This window comes from Humulus lupulus, chromosome X (assembly GCF_963169125.1).
Source record: "Humulus lupulus chromosome X, drHumLupu1.1, whole genome shotgun sequence".
NCBI classification, from domain to species: Eukaryota; Viridiplantae; Streptophyta; class Magnoliopsida; order Rosales; family Cannabaceae; genus Humulus; species Humulus lupulus.
In genome coordinates, this window is record NC_084802.1 from 166,220,858 (window position 1) to 166,225,896 (window position 5,039).

Below are 5,039 nucleotides of genomic sequence, written 5' to 3' on the forward strand. Positions count from 1 at the left end.
AAAGCTAGCTGAAGAAATGATGAAAGCGGGAATTGAACTGGTAGTTGGTCAGCTAGCCAACATTATTCTTTAGTCCACACTCCTTTCAAGAATCAGACAAGCATAGAAGGAGGATCCTCAGTTGAGGAAACACAGGGGAAATGTCTTCGTAGGATTGGCATTAGACTTTTCTATTTCAATGGTAGACCTGTTGAGGTATAAAGATCGAATTTGCATTCCGGTGGATGTTGGTATTAAGCGAGAGATTTTGGATGAGTCTCATACCACTACTTATTCTCAATATTCGTGTACGACGAAGATATACCAAGACCTAAAGGCTCTGTATTGGTGGTTAGGAATAAAGGAGGGCGTGGTGGATTATGTGGCCAATTGTTTAACCTGTCAACAGGTAAAGGCAGAACACCAAAGGCCAACAGGGTTACTACAACGTTTAGGGATTCCAGAGTGGAGGTGGTAAGATATTTCAATGGACTTCGTGGTTGGATTTCCGAGAACAGTGGAGAACATGATTCTGTGTGGGTGATTGTGGATAGGTACACCAAATCTGCCAACTTTTTGCCTGTTAGAATAAATTTGACGGTGGAGCAGTATGCTTAGTAGTATGTAAAGGAGATTTTGCGTCTCCATGGGACTCTAAAATCTAGACCATCAGACAGGGACCCCACCTTCACCTCTATGCTTTGGGAAAGCCTACCAAAGGCTATGGGCACGTAGTTGAGATTCAGTACAGCCTATCATCCTCAGACGAATGGACCATCTGAGAGGACCATCCAAATACTATACAATATGTTGCGAGCATGCCTGTTAGACATTGGGGGATCTTGGAGTAAGTATCTCCCTTTGATTGACTTTTCCTATAATAACAGTTATCAGGAAACTATTGGAGTGGCTCCATATGAAATGTAGTATAGGAGGAAGTGCAGATCGCCCATTCATTGGGATGAGTTGGGTGAGAGGAAGTACTTAGGTCCTAAGGTAGCTTAGAGGACTAATGAGGCAAATGAGAAGATTATAGCTCGAATGCTCACCTCTCAAAGTAGATAGAAGAGTTACTCAGACTTGAAACGTAGAAGTGTAGAGAATAAAGTAGGTGGTCATGCGTTTCTTAGAGTTTCTCCTTTTAGAGTTGTGAAACGATTTGAAGTGAAAGGAAAGTTAAGTCCTAGATTTGTTGGCTCATTTGAGATTCTGGAACGAATTGGAGAGGCGTACAAATTATCAATGCCACCAGCCTTATCAGGGGTTCACAACATGTTCCGTGTGTCTATTCTCCGGAAATATGTATCAGATCCTGCACATGTGTTTCATTATGAAAATGTGAAGTTGGATCAGGATTTATGTTATGAGGAGCAAACAGTCCAAATTCTAGACAGAATGGACAAAGTCTTACGGAACAAGTCCATTTCCTTAAAGAAAGTGTTGTGGAGAAACAACAAGGTAGAGGAGGCAAATGGAGAGCTTGAGTCAGTTTTGCGGGATCGGTATCCCGAACTATTCAAGTAAAATTTCGAGGATGTTATTTCTGTAAGGAGGGGATGGGTGTAACGTCCCAAATTTGCTAATAAGGCTTAGTACCTTGATTAGTGTGTCGAGAGGGCAATAATTGATTTAATTGCATTATTACGTGATTCATCGAGATATATGTCCATCATTTTTTATTGCTTGAGCTATAATATGATATGACTAGATCAACATGTTTACGGGTATTAAATAAGCATGTGGGCTCATTCTGTAAAATAAGGGGCATATTAGTAATTTTGGCCAGTCAGGGGCATAAATGTAATTATGTGTATGTTACGATTGAGACTACATAATTATGTGGCTATATTTGCAATATTGGGCTCGAGGCGGTCCTAGAGAGCAAATTAGTGGAATAGTCACAACGAGGGTCAAATACCCGGCTCGGGGTGAGCCTAGGGGTATTTTTGAGAACGTAGTGCATATTCGAGGTTGATTGGGTAACGGGTAGTTATTTAACAGTTATTTGGGGATGCTGGGAATAGTTGGGGATTTATAGGACTACTCGAGGAATTAGCGGGAATGTGGCAAATGACGGGTTTTCATTTGGAGGTGTTAAAGGGCTAAGAATTGAAGTAGGGGCATTTTGGAAATTTTGGTGCCAAGAGATAGACTTAAGCTTAACAGATTTGGAGTCTAGAAAAAAAAGGCAGCACTAAGTTTCTCTCCCACTCTCTCTCTCTCTCTCTCTCGTTTATCCCTCTCTCTCTCTCTCTCTCTCTCGTTTATCCCTCTCTCTCTCTCTCTCTCTCTCTCTCTCTCTGTGTCTCTCTGTCTCTCTTAGGGTTAGGAGGTTTTGAAATTTTGAAAGAGAAGCTCTGAAATTTGAAGTTTGAAGATTGGCGATTGAAGCTAGGATTAAGTGGAACAACTCAGGGGGAAAGAAATTCTCAGTGGAGGTAAGGTTTTCACTCTAATTTTGGGTAATTTCTGCTATAGAACAATTAGGAATTAGGGTAATTTTATGCTTTTAAACTTATATTTTTTTATTAAAAAAATAGTGGTTTAGGATATTTTTTATTGTTTTTATTTTGGTTTGTAAAAATTTAATTATAACGAGTTAATATTAAATATTAGTTTAATGCTAAAAAAATATATCCGAAATTGTGAAATTTTGCCTTGACAGGTAGTTGGTATAATTTTGGACATTTTTAGAAGGATTTGAAGCTTGAAGTGAATCATAAATTTTGGATGCTACAGCATTGAAGAAGCATTACATTCTGCCAGGCAATTGCTTCAAAGGCCCACGTGGGAAACTAATTTGTAATAGCCAGAATCCCGTGATCCGTAAGGGGAAAGACCGGGTAAGCTGTGCAATCCACACCACCTGGGGAAGGTCAAGTGTGATGATTCTAAGACTGTGTAGGTATGAGACTACACAGTTGAAGAGGGCTTAAATGGATTGATGGGTACTACCTATATCAACAAGATGCATCTTCTTTTCGGTAGCCATCACTTGAGAACTCCAAAGTTAAGCATGCTTGACCTGGGGTAATCTAGGGATGGGTGACCTCCTGGGAAGTTTTCCTAGGAAGCATGTGAGTGAGGAAAAAGCACGCTGAAAAGACTCGTGTTGGTTTGTAGGGCCAGTCATCATTCCAGAAAGTGCCCATAGTGACGTGGGGCGTCACATAATTGGCCAACTCAGCTTTGGGATTTATGTGATTTAGGTTGAGTAGTAACTAAAACTGTTTTGGGCCCTTAAAATATTTTTTTCCATTGGGCTTAAAAGAAAGAAAAAAACACAAGGAAAGAAGAAAGAGGCCAACATGGGAAATGACCTAGAGGAATAATCAATTCTCTTCCAAATTGAGAAAGACATAGACAGAGGGGGAAAACTATATCAGTGGCTTGCTACATTGGAATGCACCCATTTTTGGAGAGTTTTTAATGTGAGAATAAGAGAAGAACAAGGAGAAGAAGCTAGAAGACAATGACAACTTGGAGACATCCTCCCATTGGATTCTCTCTGTCTCTCTCTCACTACTCTTAGTATCATTAATTGTTCATGTTAAATCTCTGAATATGAACTCCTTTTATTTGGGTATTTTTGGGTTTATAACTATGAGCTAAACTCTAATTAGCTAGGATAATTTGAACCTTAATATGTGATTTATGATATTTTGAGGTTTGTTCATTCAATTCTTTATCATGTTTAATACTTGCTAATGAATGATCACCTTTAGTGAGTAATTGGGTTAATATTCAAAACTGAAAAGTTTGGATTTAATTGACACACAAATTGAATGGTGCATGCTTGATTTCTTTGATTTCAACATTGTAGTGATATAGTCATATATTATTACCATGCATAGTCTTATGAAATTGATGCTTGAATTGAATCTTTGAAATTAAATTTACATAGACATATGTGGTTTACTTAAAAGATAAGGATCACAGTTCTTTGAGGATAGCCTATGAAAATTATTTAGAATTCTTGAATACTAGACCACCAGTTCCAGCAGTATCAATCCAGCATCACTATCTAAGTTGCATATTAGGGAGATAATTATTCTAGCCACCATCATACAATTTTTTACTTCTTGATATAATTTTTCCAAGTTGTTTATTTTATTTTTCTGCATTTAATTAGTTCTCAATTGCACAATTCTTATATCACAACATTTTTAATTAATTTTCGTGCTCTTGAACCATTTTGTTTAGAATTTATGTTCACAATCAAAAACTTAAAAACAGTCCTAGTGGAGACGATATCTGGTACTTACTACTGTATTACTTGTTGATAATAATGTTGGGAATTGTGCCCCGAAAGCCTATGTAGTAGACATTGTTTTAAGAAATAAATAAATAAATTGAATTTGTTATGCATATATTTTATGGACTATATTATTCTGTGATAATATATTTTACCACGGGAGGATTGTGTATGAGATAAATGGACTTGAATAGTTCGCAGTAAAATAAAGTTATGGAATCTTTAGATTAATTACTGCAAGTACGATCCACTAGTATTATGAATACATGGGATCTAGATTCAGATTACTAGTGTCGTAGGACACTTTGCTAGAGGTACTTTATATATTAACGAGTATATAGAGCTGGATCAGATATGTTTATTAATACTTAGTTAAACACCATTTTGAAGTATTAATTAAATATATCAACTGATGATCATATCAAAATAGATCTTAGTCCTGAAATTAGCATGAACTCATGTTTATGTTATATGAGTTCTTTGATCCACTCGTTAGGGTCTGTCAGAATGATCATGCTATAAACTTTTATTTTGGGAACTCATTAATGTAAATGGCTAGGGACATAGTATACAGATATGGAATCTATACCTTCTCGTAACAGATTGAATAATGGTTCTCTTAAGGGTTGACTTTTTGGACTGAATGGTTATTGAGCTCGAATTCATAATTTAGTTAATGAATTAACCTTCACTAGTAAAGTCAATAGTACTTAAGGAAACAAGATATAATTAAAAGTGTAAAACGTTAATTTTATTCCCAGTTAATTATTGACCATTATTAGAGGGTTAATTTGTATGTAATGAT